Source organism: Peromyscus leucopus, chromosome 8b, assembly GCF_004664715.2.
Source record: "Peromyscus leucopus breed LL Stock chromosome 8b, UCI_PerLeu_2.1, whole genome shotgun sequence".
Classification (NCBI taxonomy): domain Eukaryota; kingdom Metazoa; phylum Chordata; class Mammalia; order Rodentia; family Cricetidae; genus Peromyscus; species Peromyscus leucopus.
Genome location: NC_051086.1, coordinates 4,542,183 through 4,560,302, shown reverse-complemented (window position 1 = coordinate 4,560,302; position 18,120 = coordinate 4,542,183). Strand labels below are relative to the sequence as shown.

At 45.2% G+C, this 18,120-nt stretch overlaps 1 protein-coding gene across 5 annotated transcripts in view; it reads right to left on the bottom strand.

The window, feature by feature from the left end:
• Positions 1–18,120, bottom strand: part of Kcnip1 (potassium voltage-gated channel interacting protein 1) — a 379,007-nt gene that overhangs the window by 37,958 nt on the left and 322,929 nt on the right. Inside the window, exon 1 of one of the 5 annotated variants that reach the window (XM_028894891.2) lies at positions 869–17,862. The exons of the other annotated variants lie outside the window; for them this stretch is intronic. The gene's annotated coding sequence lies outside the window, so the exon portion shown is untranslated. Of the gene's footprint in view, positions 1–868; positions 17,863–18,120 lie in introns of those variants that run through there. 5 annotated transcript variants of the gene reach the window in all.

The window sequence follows — 18,120 nt, the reverse complement described above, 5'->3', positions numbered from 1 at the left end:
CTGCATTAGTGATCATGGGCTGGCATTCACCAATGTTACCCTGTCCCTCCCCTTAGATTCAGATGAACACTTTGCTCAGGGTGAGATCAGTGGTAATTTTTGACCAGTAGCTTTCCCCAACAATCAGGTCCAAAGATCTTTCTTGGTACTTGCATATAGCAGAGAAGGAAGAGGTTCTGTTTGCCCTCAAAACCTTCAGATTTAGATTCTCACAGCTGAGTCTCTGGGGTGAGTCAAACTCTTCTCGGACACACACACGGCACACAGCTCGTCAGCTCTGATTTTTATATACTTAACAATGAGTCCCGTGAGGGCCCAAGCTGAGCCTGATAAAGATTTTCTGAGTGCTCCAGATATTTTTCCAGTCTTCTTGGTTCAATAAAACTCAAATCATGTTTTGCTTCAAGCGTTTGTTCTCTTAATCTTGAAACCCCTCCTGCTCTTTTTAAGCAAAATTGAATTTATACATTTCTCATTCATTTACACCTCTGTCCTGAAAACGTTCCTAAGAAACAGCCCTATAGAAAAAAGGGAAGCCGGGGATAAAATGACGGGAGAGATCTTCAGTGTGGAGTCTATCTGGGCTCACTGACCTTTCTCCCAATGGGAGGGCACACTTGGTCTTCTGATCCACAAGGCACTGAATTTGTGAGGATGAGGGTGTTGAATGTCCTCTGCAGCTTTTTGGCAGGTGACCATTTACTGTCAGAAATTACCTATCAGAAACCTAACACAGCCATTGAAAGTCCACACAGCCACTGTACGGATCATGGCACCTAAGTGTTTGTTACACAAGGATGTCACATTCATTCATTCTTTTTTTTTTTTTTCTTGGACCAAGTGTGAAAAGGGAAGGGAAAAGATTTACCTAGATGTTAGGACTCTCCCAGGTGCTTCTGGGAGAGGAGCTGGCCATGCCCATCATGTCCCTTTGTCTCCAAGCAATATCTTCTGCAGCTGAACCTGTAGCCATGCTGCAAGTCAGAATTGTCAGCCTCCTTGGAGCTTCGCAGACACAGGCAGAAGTGTCTAGATGATGCTTTAAGTGAACCATTTTGTCCAGAAAAAGTGCCTGAGATGAGATTGTTGACAGTTTACTTAGTAGTTCCAGCAGTCTCCGTAGCTCTAGGGGGCAATTAGTCAAACTAAGTTCAAATCCTACCACCAGCTGGCATTCAGAGGGCAGTGAGGAGGCCCCCACAGGCTCTCCTTCGGACTCAGCAGGATGGTGACCCTGATCTTCCAGCCTGTGGAGCTGGCCTGTTAATGAGCATGGCTGACCTGTGTAGGGGAAAACAATCTCAAGAGTAAGAGTTAGGATCTCTATGCAGGAAATATCAGGAAAACATGGGTGAGTTCTTATTACTTCCCTTGACTAAGAAACCGAGATGACACTTCATTGCAAATGAAAAGTCTCCAGGAAGGGTATTTTTTTTTTTTTTTTTAGTTTAAGATGGAGACTTGAAGGGATAAAGAGAAATTGAATTGAAGAAACTGCTCAGAGTGAGAGTCTGAGAGGATTCATCTCAGATGAGCACAGCATTTACTCACAATGGAAGCTCACTGGCTTGGTGAGGTGTGGGGAGCCCTATTTCAGCCTGCTGAGCAGTCTGGCATCTTGCTAAGTGAAGATGTTCTCCAAACAGAGCGTTAGCTTTGGTGGGGTTTTAAATGTCTAAGAGCTGCTCTTGGGAAGGAAGAAAGCCTGATGGATACCACTTATTAATGTCCTTAGTGTCATTATTCTCCGCATGGCCTGATCCAAGCTACCAATGTGAAGTGAAGGAGTAAAGTGGTTCTCGTTTGGGGAACATAATCCCCCAGGATAACGGGGCCCACGGATATGGCCACTGCTATTTTAGGATATGCGGCATATGTTCAACTATCTCAAATCGGTATGCTGAAGAATCAAAGCTAATTTCATCCAGTCAGCTTAGTCCTTGTAATCGAGGAAAATAAGCCTTCTCCTTGTTGCTAGTGCAAACATAAACTTCCGCACATCATACGGGATAGCTCAAGCAGAGAAGTAATAGGAAGTAGCCGAGAGAGTGTCTGCTGTATTAAGTGCCTCGCTTGGTGGGCTCAGAGAGCATAGTAATAGTTTTAGAATTGATCTGATCATCTCACTGTCCCTAGGAGGGATATGGTTATTAGACTAACATGAGTTATAATCCTATGTGCCTTGTAGCTGTAAATCTAGGTGAGATAAGGTCTGTACAATGACTGTGTGCACAACAGGTGCCCAAATGCATAATTCAATCCTTGCTTGTATTATGATGGCGATTTTAAGGGCATTCTCAACAGCAGAATCCAATGGTCAAATAGTTAGACACCGTGCAGGTCATGATTATGTGTATCCTGGTGGATCTAGTTAATTAAATGGACTTTATTTCCATACAGGGGGATTTTCTTGTTCTGTGATTTACTCTGTTAAAAGGACACTCAATTGTCAGTTCAGGTTGGATACTGACTGGCTAACATGCCTATTATCGTCTAGATGAACTGTAATGACTTTTGCAGACCCAAGACTCTAGATGAAAGAGTATCATACCGAAGGTGGTCATGGAACAGGGCAAGGTATCTGTGGGTAATGAGACCAGCAACAGTGCCTGAAGCATTAGCAAACAAACATAATAAGTGACAATCATCGAGAAAATTTCCTGTCTCTTTCTCCCTGGAGTTATCACATGACTTCGTGTCCTCTGCCCTTAATAATCCAGACAGTCATTGTATGTATTGTCTTGGTCGGTTTCTTAGCTGGAGAAGGCCATTGGACATTACCCTTAGCTGGCACACGAACTGCCAAATGTGAGGGCTGCAGTAGTCAGTTTGTGTGAGAATGTGTGTGCCTGCCCAGAGGCAGAAGGCAGTGTCAAGGTACCAGCCTCCTCTCCAGGACTCAGTGTGGAAGCCTCTTAACTGTGCACTTAATAAATGAAGCCTTGGCAGACACACCTTGAATTATTAATGAAGTTATTCAGCTTTGATTGTTTCCTTCTTTTGGGGAAAGGTTATTCACTCAATGCCTTTGCTTAGACTACACAATACATCACAATTGGGCATATTTTATGTGCAACTTTATGGTGATAATAGTTCTGTCTCATTTAGAAGCAAATCAGACATTATGAACTTCGTGATTTATTAATATATTGATCTCTAGAAATGTCAGCGCATCTCACATCCCGTCAGAGAGCCGGGAGCAATCAGCGGAGAGCCAATAAAAATGTAAAATGAACCATCATAAAAAGAGGAAATACAGCCAGTTTCAAAGCCCTGCTGTCTTCCCAAATTGTTTCAGGACCCAGATCATTACCACAAAGACACTCCTACCAATGCAACCCAGTCACTGAGGGTGGGGGTGGGGGTCTGTCCCACTTAAATCTACTGAGTAAAAATAGATTTCATGGACTGAAATAGAAACCAAGAGGTGAGGAGGAGTGGGTGATGTGGGGGAGGGCTATGGCTGGTTCCCAGATGGTCCTGGAGGAAGCAAAAGATGGGGGTTCCCTTTCTCTGAGGTTCAATACCACACCCACTACTTGCCTACTGAGGTAACTTCAGGCAAAGCCCAAATTCACCCTAGTATAGAAAGGTCTACACTGAGATCCTGTTTACCTTCAAGGGTGACTCCCCACAAACCTATAGGGGTCCTCTGCAACAGCTTTGGAAGCAAGCTGCATGAAAACCTGTCTCTATTAGAGTGCATCACCAGCTGACACCATTCCCTCCCACCCTCGAAACCTGACTGGAGTACTTAGCAAGTACTCAATGTGTGTTGTGTGTAGCGCTACAGGAGTGCGGCAGGAAATAGATTAAGAGTGTTGTGTTAACTGAATGGCTAATCCTGTAATTTGACAGTTTAGCTCACAAATCATAGTTAGTATTCCAGAGTATCATCATTGTCGCACTTCTTTTAAATGTGAATTTCACCATTTATTTCAGGCAAAAATTGGGATGTTGGCTTCCCTAGGAATGGTGTCCATACTGGGTCCCCATTTCCATGTGGCAGCACAGGCAGCAGAGGACAGCAGCCCAGTGTGGCCAGAGCATGCACTCTCTGGTAAACTACAGTCCCTACCACCCCATTACCCCTTCGACAGGAAGGACAGGGGGCAGTTATTCACTGTGACTCATTCACACTTCCTGTGCAAAGCTGCAGTCCCTATCCAACAGCGCCTCTCCTCTGCCCTACACTCTGTTTTTCCAAGAAACTTTTAGGTGTCTGTGACAGTCCAGACACATTACCAAATTTCATCTTTTTGGGGTCCCTACCAACACAGAAGATTCAGGATGTCTTGGACAGACTCAGATCATGACTTTAGATGTGTGCTTCTAACAGATTATGTCACACATATCAAAGACCCAAGGAGGAAACTGAGGCTCAGCGAGGAAAGAGGCTATTTATATGCTGAGCATTCTGGGTGCTTTGTTTACAACATTCCATTTAACCCCCTGTAGCTTTTCAATATCATCATTACCTAGTCATCGTTTTTTATCAGCTAAGTATTTTCATTCCCATTTCATTTGGAGACACAGAATCCGAGATATCCCAGGTGACGAGTGGAGGGCAGAGACAAATCTCAAAAGCTACTCGATGGTCACATGCTTTGGAGCCACACCCAGAGTCTGTTGGGTCCACTTGCCTGCATCTGTGGTTGTATCTGCCTCCACAAGTTGGGGACCAGATAGCAGGAAGGGAGATCTCAGTTCCAAGATTCCACTTCCCATGCCCTCCCCCACCCCTCGCTCCTGCCATCCATCTAGAATTTCTGCCTTTGTTTCTCTCTTCTGATTATCAAAGCAGCCTTGACTTCAGTTGATGTGTCTAAGACACAGGACATTCTAACTGTGGAGATATGCTTTTATTCTGATGTCTATATTTTCTGTATTTGCAAACTGGGGTCCTAGAAGGGAACTGGATTTGCCCAAGATCATTCATTGACTCTTTGGCACAGAAGATGAAACTTAAGATACATCTTTATGGCAATTCAGCGTTGAAAAGGATGGCATCATTAATTCATCCATTCACCAAACAATTTCTAAGTCTCTAGTAGATGTCATCTAGACATTATGAAATAAAAGCAGTGGCCATCAGGCCCAGATGTAGTATTGGAGCTCCAAATGAAGATAAATTGTGTTACAAGACCAGAGAGAAACAGGTCTTGGGAGCACTGTTTTATATAGGGTAGTCACAGAAGGCAGGGCGGCAGCTTGGTGGCCATAAGCAAGTAGAAAAAGACAGGAACTTTGTGGTTAGATATAGCCAGGCTGGAATCCCAGCTCAGCAGAATTTGAGCAACTACTTCTGCCTTCTCAAATTCAGAGGGTACAGCAGCAGACAGATCACAGGGACCTCAGGCTCTGGTCTGTGAAGGTCAAGGGGACCTTTGCAGAGAAAAACCTGGCATCTAGAAGGTACTGCTCTAGTGTCCTCCCCACTTGGAGGCAAAGCTCTGGGGCTTAGCTTCCTACTGAATGTCTTTGCTGGGTTGTGAGTTGGCTGAGACCTGGGGAGAGCTCACACAACATGAGCAACCAGGGAGGAAGTGGGAGGGCTGGCTGGAAGCCTTTTGTAGTTGATGAGGATGGATGAGCCTGGATTAATTAGCCATGTGAAGCTGTGAATACATTAGCAGGTCACAGGGCTCTGAAGCTGTTTAATCTACCTAGTGGTAGGTAGTAGTAACCTCTGGTCCTGGTGCGATGCTTTAAGGGAACTTTCCAGAGTTCTGCCTTCAAATTATCAACCCTTCTGAATGCCTCACAGGAAGGCAGCAGGGCCTCTTAGCGTTTAGGCCTCAAGGAAGCTCACTATAAAGCTTCAGTTGGATTAGAAGCATCTTTGAAAACTTGGATTAGAAGCATCTTTGAAAACGAAGCCTTACGTACAAGTGACAGCGGCAAGTCATGCTCAGCACAAGAACTCACTAGTGCTCCCAGCCTGCACCTGTGCCTCAAGCTCCACAGTCCTTCTTCATGGAGACCACATCTTAGGATTCTGAGGCTGGAGTGGAGACACGTCTTTCCCTTCATTCTGATTTATTATTGATTTTCCTGTGTGTGCGTATGTGTGTATACCCTAGTACCCGCATGCCATGCTGTGTGTATTAAAGTCAGAGGACAACTTTTGGGTGTCATTTCTCTTCTTGCACTGTGTGGGTCTCAGGGATCAAACTCGGGTCATGAGGAGGCTTGGCACCAAGTTCTCCCGAGCCACTGTGTTGGCCCTGTTTGACTACATTTTTTAAGCCATGGGTATGAATTGCATTGAGAATTGTAATTATTTTGTTGAAAACAACACCTCTCTCTCTCTCTCTCTCTCTCTCTCTCTCTCTCTCTCTCTCTCGTGAGAGGATAATAGGTAAAGTCCATGGGAAGATGGATTTGGGACTTCTGAACTATGGTGGTTTTATTGAATAAAATAATATTTTTCAAAACATGACACTGTGTGGTGGTCACTGTTGCTCATCACCATCATCTCCTGGGTCCCCTCTTCCATGTACTCCCTGTTCCTGTGACTGGCAATAGCCAGTCAAATGTGAACAGGAGTAATGTGTGTCCCTTGTGGCCCTGACTTATGTCCTATGAGTCTACCCAAGAACGCTTCTTGCCCCAGGGAGGTCTCAGTTTCCTGGTGGAAATACTCTGTAGTATCCCTGATGTAGAGGATAGGGAAGGCCAGGTGAGGAGGAAAGAAGGACATTGTTGGTGGATAGACTTAAGAAGCAGGGACAGACTTACTGTAGGAGATGAAAGGTAGCTGGTGTGTCAGGAATGGGGTGAGGTGAGATGTGTTTTAAAGGAAAAGGAGGTCCAGAGAGCAAGACAGCCCTGTTCTACCTTGTCCTGCACCTAGGAGCCACGTTGAAAGTCTAGCAGCTGCAGTCTAGCAAAGGCAAAGAAAGACCAGGGTGGGTCTATGTGTGCTGTGAGAAGCCAGCTGAGAGCCATGAATTATAATATTAATCACCCTGTGAGGTCTGATGTCAGTCATAGGAGAACCAGGATTACACCGCCCCTCCCCATTGGCTGGCACTTCATAGAGATGATTTTTCCAGGCTAGCTCTCTGCCTGAGGGCTTTGCCCCCCCCCCCCTTTGCTGGCTCACTGCAGCAGAGGGCCCCGATGAATCACACAGGTCCGAGGCCTCCCACTAGGTCCCAGCTCTCTGCAAGTGAGGGCAAGGGAAAGAACATCCATTTCCTCCTCTCAGTTAATAAAAGCTACAATCTGAGATATCTGAGGTTTCAGCTAGAACACCAAAGGGCTTGATAATTCCTCTTTAGAATGCCAAAGGCTGATTCAGGCTTAGCTGGAGACCTGGCTTCATGGCACTGAGAATATTATAAGGCTGGAAAAACATCTCCCAGGACTGCAGAAATTTTTTTTCTAGCTGATCAGTAACTTCCTCCTTTATTTTCACTTTAGTTACCTCATGACCCTGCAGGGGGAAACAGGTCTTGATAGTTGTAATTAAAAGGAAAAGATTAAACACGAGAAAAAGATGTGATTTTTATTGAAGCAAACTCAAAAAAAGTATGAAGCAAGGAAACAGGTTCAGAGACATGGGCAGTGCTTTGCAGATGTTGTGAAACAGGAAACGTGTCTCCTCTCTCTGTGTATCTATCGCATCATATTGTATCACAAATCTTGCATTGCTCTATTTCTTCTCGCTAAGATATTATACAGGCACCTTGTAGGAATGGTTATCTCTGAGAATTGGGGTTACAGATGACTGTTACCTTCTTTCTTGCTTAGGTGTGTTTTCTAAGTCTTCTGTCCATGACTTTGGATTTCTAAAATGAAGAGACCCATAAGAGCCATTGCTTAGGAACTTCAAAGGCAAATGTACAGAGTTCCTCAGCCCACAGAAACCCTCAAGGGATGGGATGGATCCCTGAGCCTGCTGCACTTCTCCAAGGCAGGGTGGGAATAAGGGCAGAGCCTCTGGCTTAGAGGTCCTCTCTCATGTAGCCTAGGCCACCTGTTTCTTTATCAGTCAGCACTTCAACATCTGGGAAAGGGTGTGACTAATCTCCACTTTTCCCGACTCTTATGATACTTAAATGAAACAATAAGCAGAGGTGCCATAGGCATAGGGTATTTAGTTAGTAAGTGTTACCCAGCTACTAATACTTCTCTGCCTTGAGAACCCAGCCTGGCTAGCGGCAGTGGACCAAGTAGGGAACTTGACTCACAGGAGGACTTCCTGGGACAGCGGGGATTGCAGTTGAAGTATTGATAGGAAGGCATTCTCATCACTATAGTAACTAACATTCCAGTGGTGGCTGTCTCATGCCACCTCCTGAAACCCTGTGAGTGATATGCGCCCACTCATTAAAAACCTGAGACTTAGGGTTGAGGTTGATCTGCCTAAAGCTACACAGCAATCAGGAGAGCTGGACTCAAACTCAGAACAGCCTGATGCTGCAGTCCACATTCCTAACTGCTGCATTCACTGGATAAATTTCATAACCACAAATAACAATTTAAATGCAAACATTATCACTAGATGCCACGTGGCCTTGTGGTAGTCACTGCCCCACCCCAAGCCTCAGTTTATTCAGACAGACTTTGGATGTGATGTAATTCATGGCTTATAGTCCTCACAAGGATGAAACATAGCAAGATGGGACAACCTGAGCAATGCCAGTGTCTGTTCACCCTGCAATTGTTCTTGGTACCCTGGCTGGTCCCCGAGAGGTCATTCTCACAGTACCTGGGTCTTTGGAGGCGGTGACTCCCAGCCACGCTGCTGAAAAAGCAATTTTTTTTTTGGCTCTGGCTATGTGGATAGATTTTTAATATTTAATTAGGGAGACCTTCTGCTTGGAGAGAGGGCAGGACTTGTTATTAAATCCTGCCGCTTGGTCTTTCTCACTTGCCCGTGGGATTATTCATTCATTTCCAGTCACACAATTTAATATTGCAACAGCTAATGGGGAGATGTTGATAATTTGTAAAAGCTGGTTGGTCCCGAGGCCATGGGAGAAGCTCCCTGCCTGGGCCTGCTGTGTGAGCTGAAGCAGATTCTCTGGAGACCAAGGCTCCCCAGAGCTTTGTGTTCACTCTCCAACTGCACTCATGGAGTGCCTTCTGAATGTCAAGTGCCATGTCAGGAGCTATGGGGATTAGAAAGATGGCCATGGCACAGTTGCAACCCAAGGTTGGCATTCCTGCATGCATTAGACCATTAGGCTCTACCACCAGCCATACAGACTCAAAATGTCTTTTTTGATGTCTCCTGACTCCAGCATTGGAGTTAACCTTTTTAAGAGTCAATTCCAAGGACCTGGCATCTCTCCCTAAGACTCCTGTAGTGTACCAGCCTCCAGCTTGTAGGTTGAACCCTGCCAATAGGTAGGCTCCCTATGTGAACATGTAGAAGGGTCTTTTGGAGCCAATAAAAAGCAGATAACTGTGGAGTACCTAGTAAGTGCCAGGCCCATTGATAGGCATTGGTGAGTCATGACAGGCATAGTCTTGTCCCCAGAGACTATGACTTGGTACATGAGGGAGAGAACCTAAGAATCCCAGGTGTGAAGATCCCAGGTATGAAGAAGATCCCAGATGTGAGGATCCCAAGTGTGAAGAGTTCCAGCTTTGGGAAGTACTGCAGGAGGGTGTGTTGGCACTGAGGTGGGAGTGGCCAGGCTCAGGGGGAAGTGTAGACATGTAGGGGAGGCTTTCCTAAGGAAGTGAGGATGGGGATGGAATTCAAAGGAATGGGGCTTAGTCGATGGGAAGGGTGTGCGTGTGTGTGTGTGTGTGTGTGTGTGTGTGTGTGTGTGTGTGTGTGTGTGTGTGTGTGTGTGTGTGTGTGTGTGTGCGTGTGCGCACGCATCTGAATTCATGCATGTGAGACAGGGGCAGGAGGATTCTGTGCAGATGCCTAAGGGCAGAAGGAAATAAGATGCATTTAAGGGGGAGATATCTGATCATGCCTTCACTTTAAAGCTGTCTATGGTTCCCACTGCCAGAAGAGAAAAGGCTACACTTTTGAATACAGCATTCAAGCTCCTTTATGATCTGCTTAACTTCCAGGTTCCGTCTTTCCTACTCATGTCACCTTTCTACATAACTCCTCTTTCCCCTCCCCCACTCTGGACTGACTGCTTCTACAGTTTGACTCCCTGATGGACACTTGCACACTGTCACACAAGCTCTTGTCTCCATCTGGTGCCTGCTCGCCTTCCCTGTCCGTTGGGCTGTTTCCAGGTCTCTGGGTATATCCCACTGCGTCCCACACTTCCAGGGCTCCAGGCCACATTTGAATGGTGCTTTCTGGAGCCCTGCACTGCTGCAGTTTATGAACAGACCTATACTGTAAGCACTTCACGTGCTCTTCATGCTTCTGAGTATGAAGGGGAGAGGGAATAAATCTCGAAGGACTCTCCCAGTGGAAAGTATGGCATCAAAGGCATTTCCTACCCTACATTCACCAACTTTATGAGGGTTGTTTTGTAATTCCTCTGTTGTGAAAGCTTGGTTATTAGTTGTTGGGCTTATGTACTATTGCTTCCATCAGCCCAGGGAGAAGATGTGGGGAATCACTGGTGTGCTGTACAAGAGTGCCACTACCACCCCAATTCCTTCTCTGTGGAGCAAAGGATGATGGAGTGAACTTTGAAGATTAGAAAGAGCTTGGTTCCCCAAGCAAGACCTGCTCTAGTTCTGTTTCACCACTTAAAATATACATGCCCATAATGTCTTTATATAGGTGTTATAGTTAGCATTAGTCAATTTAATGTACCTGGGAAGAGGGAAGGTCAATTAAAACAATTGCCTCCATCAGATCGGCCTCTGCCATGTCTGTGAGGCATTTTCTAATTGTTCATGGATGCAGGAGGCCCCAGGCCACTGTGAGCAGTTCCATCCCTGGGCAGGTAGGCCTGGGATATGTAAGAAAGGTAGCTGAGTAAGCCAGAGGAAGCAAGCCAGTGAGCAGTGCTCCTCCACAGTCTCTGCTTTAGTGCCTGTCTTGGCCTCTTTCGATGATGGACTGGAACCTGTAAACAAAATAAACCCTTTCCCAGCATCAAAGAAGCCAACTAGGATGGTAGGATACTAAAAACAAACCATCTGTGGTTCATTGAGAAACATGTCTCAGGCTCATTAAAAACACATGAATTTTTATAGGCTGGCCATATCACTCAAGACTCCCAGCCAAAATGCACTAGCTATTATTAATTTATTCTTAATAGACATCTTCCTTACAGATTAGCACTCTAATTACTCCTGAAAAAGTGTGCAGCTGTGACATGAGACTGCCGATTAAAATGGCCCAGAAGATAAATTGAAGTCTTTGGTTGAGAGCACTTCAGCCTTCTTCCCATCTTCTAGCAATAGCATCTGTCATCCTGGATGGATGACAGGCAGGTTCCCATTTGTTCCTGATCTGTCTGAGGCGTCTGAGCTTCAGCAGTCGGCTAGGGTTGCTTTTCAGTAGGCTGGGGTGCTTTTGACTGTGGTTCCTGCAAGGGCAGTGTGCAAAAGCCACAGGGATGAAAGACCCAAGACCAACAAGTTACTTCTTCGTGTTTTCCTGTGAGCCCGCATTTTACTTCTTGTTTTCCTCTAGGACCTTTATAGGTCCTACCTGTATGTCTCCTAATCCTTCCTCCGGATAGAAAAGTGTCTGCCACTGTAATGTAGCCATGGAAGGGGGACTTAAGAGGGTTTCCCATGTATTTACAAAGGGAAATTTCATTTATACATCAATGGAGGCTCAATTGTGTCGGTGTGTGAGTTCAGGATGATTGAGCTTCTTGGGGTCAGGTGTTTTGCATCAAGAAAGGTAGAGAAAATGGAGAGAGCCGGCTGCCGAATCCAAGAACTGGAATGATGAATCTCCTCCCTGTCACACACTGCCATGTAGCTTCCATGAGCTTTCACTAGTGACATTGCCTCATCTGTAAAGGACACTCATTCATCGGGGCCTTCCAGGGGATGCCATGGATGTGAGAAACCAGGTACTTGTTTCCAGAGCATGGTACCCAGAGGGTGGGCAGTAGGTTGTGGCTCCTTTCCCACCCCTCTAGTCTTCCTATGTGCAAAGAAAGGTGGGATGCTAGACCGTGTAGACATTTGGGGTCACCCTAGGTGCCAATCTGGCTCCATCAACAAGATAAAATGATGTGTAGGTCGGCTATCCTGTTCCTAAGAATGTCAACAATGCAAAGAGCACTGACCAGTGGGAGTGAGTGAGCAGACAGAGGAGTGGGATGGGAAACCTGGGATCTGGGATCCAAGCCCCAATTCTGGGGTAGGGACTTCATTTTCTGAGTCCTCACTTCCTTCTGTCACAGAGCCCAGGAGGATACTGGGTTTCTACTTTAGCAGTGTGGTTTGGCTCTCTCTCTCATTTTAGTTTATTAATCAGTTATGAATCCTGTCTCAAGAATGGTCTCTAAAGTCATTTGAACCTATGCTATTTTCAATTTATATGAATTTCCTCTCAAGATAGCAAGTTTCGTTAAATGTATTCATTTTGAGGAAGTCAACCTTATTTTAATTGGTACTAATTTACTTCTCCTAATCATCTAATTTTAGCATGTTTAGGACTGCACAACACTCACACATTTGTTAACAAGCCTATAAAAGAGTCCATTCCCACCACATTCGGATGTTAGCAGAAAAGACAGAAGGATATTTACGAATAGCTGCCTGTAAAGATAAATTAGATGAGTTTGTGCTTACGAATCTCCCTTTACTGCCCCAATGATCCCGGGTGGTGATGTGGTACTTCCATCTTGCCATTTGATAAGACAGCTCTCAGAAAGCTAAAGTGATGCAGGCACTCACCAGAGTAACTCTTCACCCTGGGGTCTGAAGGCGGATCACAATTTTAGTAATTGTGTGTGGTGGTGGTGCTTATGCAATGGGGTGTTGTATTGATGTAACATTGTGACGTGCTTCTCTTCCTGCCATCTTCTTTATGCATTAGAAAGATGAAGTCATTCTCTCTGGAGCTGCAAAGAATAGAGACCCTGCTTCTCCAGGGCATGGAAGGTGTTTGGTCTGACCCCCTTGCTCTATCTGAAATGTTTTGGGAAAGGTCTGCAGACTCCAGGGGCCTCTGGAGGCTCCATCCAGCAGCTGGCTTCTTCCCAGTTGCACTTGGTGGCAGAGGGATCTCTTAGAATAAAGCGTGGTAACTGTTGTGGCTTGGTGGGGCCCTGGAAGAACAGGAGGCTGTATATTTAATGCCAGGCATGTTTATTTGCCTCTGGCCAATAAGCGAGCTGCATGCTTGGGGATCTTCACTTAGGTGGTTCTTGGGGAAAATTGAGGGCATGTATATCAAGCAATTTTTGAATTATGGCTCTATTAGCGTCTGTGAATGCCTCCCCAGGGAAGCCAGGAAAGCTCTATTAGTTGAGCAGTTTAAAGCAGGATTGGAGGAAGCAGTGGGGGAATATCCCATAGGGAACAATAATTATAAACAGCAGTTCCATGTAAACAGGTCTTAATGTGTTTTCTATATTGAATTCCTGAGAGTGAGGTCTTGTGGCATTCCAGCGCCCCCTCCAGGGCCTCGCCCCTGCACACTGGTGCCTGGGGGCCAATTTGGGGAGCTGAAGAAGAGACTGGGAGGTGGGGGCACTGGTTCTCTGGCTGCTAGGGGTCTCTCAGACTCTGGCAATGCTGAGCCAGTCTGGTTGTGCCCACCGGCTGCCCATGGGCCATGTGATGACAATGGCCACTGGAAGACAGCTTGACAGTGATGTGGGCAAGTCATCCTTCTTTTTGTGTCCTCGTGGATACTTTGTAGACAGTCATCCTTCTTTTTGTGTCCTCGTGGATACTTTGTAGACAGTCATCCTTTTTGTGTCCTCGTGGATACTTTGTAGACAGTCATCCTTCTTTTTGTGTCCTCGTGGATACTTTGTAGACAGCTCTATGATTCAGTCAAGGTTTCACACAATGTATTCCAACTAAATCTTCCAATATACTGAAGGTGGGCCCTATTGCCCCATTCACAGAGGAGAAAGTCACTCGTGACAGATGGCAGAGCTCAGTCTAAATCTGTTTTTTTCTTAAATTCTTGTTCTAGGGTTATTTATGTAACATCGAATAATTTCCATACTTTTTAAGCATTCTATGAAACATACCTTGTCCACACAGGAAGCTTGAGGGTCTCCTTTTGGGTTTTCAGTTCCTCTTTTACTTGTTTAGACTATAAAAATCAGGGGAGCAGAAGTCTGCCTCACTAGTTCTTCATTTTGTGTCTGTTTCTGACTTATATTACAGGGGTTAAGACCTGGGCCCACTGCATAAACCCTAGGATGTACCCATAAAAGAATCCTGCCTGGCATTTGTAATTGTGATGGTGCCATGGAGAAATGCTATATCCCTGGGCCACATTATTTCTGATTACCTTGAGACAAAGAATGCCATGCATCTTCTTACATCAATAAAGGAGAATTATGGGATCATGAAGATCTTAGGGCTGGACACACCTCACATTTCATTCATTAGTTTTCAAGCTCATATAAAGGTAAGGAATTCTTTCATGGAAGGAAATCATGCGTGGGAGCTCAGTATGTGAAAGAGAGGGGTGGGGTAAAGAGGAATGTTGGAAATGGGGCTTTCCTTCCCCATTTATTAAACAGTGGCCCTAAAGGGGGATCTGAGGACCATAACCCTGAAAACACCAATTTAAGTCAACCTGCTCATGTTATGGTTGTAAAGTGATGCCAAAGTGCCTGGCGGCTGGTACTAAGGTGAAAGTCTCTGTCTCTAACATGCCCTCTTGGTAAATATTTAGGATGTATATCAGGGAGGGAGTAGAGAGGGTTAAGGATTCAGGCTTTGGAGAATGAGAGCAAAAGCCTGGTAGATATGATGAAGAGGTATGTGTATGGTGTGGGTATAGGCGCTTTTATTGGTGACCAAATTCACCCAAAGTTATAAAAGAAAGTTTTGGTGATAAATCCCATACAGTCTAACCACTCACTAGTTATTTGCTCGCTCATTCATTCATTCATTCATTCATTCATTCATTCAGCACTTAAAGACCACCTGCTATGTGTTGGGTTGCATTCATGAGTCTTCCGAGTTAGCTGCTCCCTCTGTCTACAGGATAAAGTGGGCTTGCAGGTTTCCTTCAAGGAACACAGCCATTGAGCAGAACAGACAGTGACATGTACATGTCAAACCAACATGAAGTCCCCACAGCAAGGTGCTCCAACAGCTCAGCTCTAGCTCAGTCATATTCTTCTTAGGGACTTTAATCTCATTCCTGCCCTGACGTGGGGACTAGGTTTTTGTTAAACCTGTCACTGTACTTCTTTTGAGAAAGGCTGAGCTCTGCGACCCAATCCCTAAGTTTGAGTCCCAGCTTCCTGCCTCCTCAATTGTGTGGCCCTAAGCCTGTGGCTTCATTTCTTGGTGCTTCGTGTGTGAAATGTGGGAAGTGATGGTGTTCACTTTATGGTCACGAGGATCCAATGAGGTAACAGGCCTCCGTAGTTCAGCCAATCACAGATCAAGATTATCTGAAAAAAAATGCAAGCATCTGCTCCAAGAATGTACAGACATGTTTCCCAGTGTTGTTCCCTGAGCAACACAATGAAATAATTATTTCTATAGCACTCACATTGTATAAGATTATCAGTCATCTAGAGATGCTTCAAAGCGCACAGGAGGCTGTGAGGAGGCTTTGTGCGAACCCAGCACCATTTTACAAAAGGGATCTGAGTACCTAAGGGCTTTGATATCCATGGGGGTCTCAGACACAATCCCCTGAAGATATGAAGGCATCGCTCTATGAAATGTATAATGTATTTTAAAATATTGCTTGACACACAGGAAAAGCTCAGTAAATGTACCTACTAGAATACAGTCACATTCTCTCTCTTGTAAATCCTCTAAGGCCCTTTCCTCTGGCCTTGGCATTGCTGTCTTGCACCCCTCTTCTGCTAGGTGCCAGCTGCTTTTTCTGCCTTCAATTGGATGACTTGGGATCTTATGGAGATAGTCATTGCTCAGATTCAGAGGTGACATTTAGTGCCCATTATTCCATGCTCAGGGCACACCCTCTCACATTGCATCTCATGACACCCGTGTGAGACAATAACTTACCATCCATTTTGCAGATATAAAAGATGAGTTTCACAGAGGTGAAATTCACTTTGTATGGTAACACTGTAAAAAAATTCAGTTTTGTGGTTCAAATCCTGCCTTTAACTCAAGAAGTGGGCACATTACTCTGCATGTATGAAAGCCCCAAGTGACCAGCTCCAGCGTCCACTGAGGATGAAGCTATCGTCCTTCATGCAATTCCCATTTGGCTTCAGCTACAGGGCTGGTCTGTCTGATGGGAACTGTATTCTGGCCACCACACAAGCACAGGGCAGGCTGCTGCGACTTTGATTTGCTGTGTGGAGTTCCTGGAGAATGAAGGCTACGCCAACTCCAAATGGGTGACACTTACAGAGAATTACCTAAACATTAAGTGAGCCAGAGAGCCACATGCTTGCTTGAGATCTGGGAAGCTCTCCTTCCTGTTACCCTCTCTCCATTCTTCTCTCACCTTTACCCATGTGTCTCTCTCATCCCTGCTGTGTTTTATTTCTACTCTCCTTCCTCTCTCACCTCTTCTTTTCTTCTTTCTCTTTTTCTGTAACTGCCAATGGTATGAACTTACACAGTAGCCTTTTCTCTTCCTTTACTACATTTATCTCCATTTTTCTTAATGTAAAAGTCAGGTGTCGATCCCATGCCAGCAGCTATCTACCCTGTGATTTCTAGCATCTGAACTCAAGTACTGTAATATCACTCTGTCCTGAAGACCATAGTAGGATGGGCATACAGGTCGCATACATCCTGGGGCTGGAAACAGAGAGGGTACAGACACACAAAGGGGTGTAGTGGACATCTCACTGTGTACGGTAAGGATAACCTGAAAAGATTCATTCATGTATTGCTTGTGCAACTATATATAATTGGGGGAATTTAAATTAGGTGATCTGAATGGTTTTTATTCCTTTGAACAAAGTCAGTCTGGTTCAATCCATCAATCCATCAATGCATGCAACTTTCTTTCTCTTTTTCCCCTCAGGATTTACAATCTTCAACAGAAAATTAAAATTCACAAGGCTCTATTGTGTTTGCTAGAGTATACTGTGAGGTACTGGCTATGCTGGTCCTCCAAACCCAGTGCCATTTGCCCTGGTTTTAGGAGATTCTCAGCTGCAGGGTGAGCTTGGGGGCAAGCAGAGAGACAGCAGGTTGGTCGTATTGGGGGACTTCATGCTGAATGGATGACAGAAGGCCTGGCCCTGGGCAGCTCTCAATATCCTCTGGAGATGTGAGGGGCTGGGAGGACTCTGAACACAGGAAGTTCTGCTGGTGAAGGAGATGGGGGGGGGTGCTTCCTGCTTATACAAGTAGAGAAGTTGGCAGACAGAACTGGGAACCACCCAAAACAGGAGCCAAGGTTGCTCTTAAGCTGAATGAGATGCAGGAAGAGCTTACTATTTACCTCAGACTAGGGGTGTTTGGGGGTGCCTCAAATACTGACAATGTGAAATGACAACGTAATGACTAGAGTTGGTAGACAGGATGCGAAGCGTAGAAGGAAGTGAAGGTGTCCTGTCTCTCATGTATTGGAGAAGCTGGGTCATAGACATTGCTTCAAGCAAACAGACAAAGCAATCGAGGGTTAAACATATCGTTTAAAGTATGGCTACATTTCCAGAAGTCCTAAAACTGAGCAAAAGGAAGAGGAAGAAGAGAAAAGAGGAAAGTCTGGGCTGAGTGTGCAGAGGAGAAATACATCTGCATTACTTTGTTCACTAAGAGTTTTTAAAAGATGTATTTTTACTATTTAAAAATGATGTGTACATGCATGTGTCTGTGTGTGGGTATGTGTATGTGCTAGTAGAGTCCAGAAGAGGGTGCTAGATCTCCATCTCCGGAAGCTGGAGTACAGGCAGTTGTGAACTGCCTGGTGTATGTGCTGAGAACCAAACTCAGTATGTGCTTTTAACCACCGAGCCATTGCTCCAGTCCAGGGAAAGAGTAAGTTTTTATAATGAGGAGTTCTGCTTGGCACACCCCAGATGTGCTGTCTTGTTGCTGCCCTTCACCCCTAACATAAATCTCTCCAGTCCC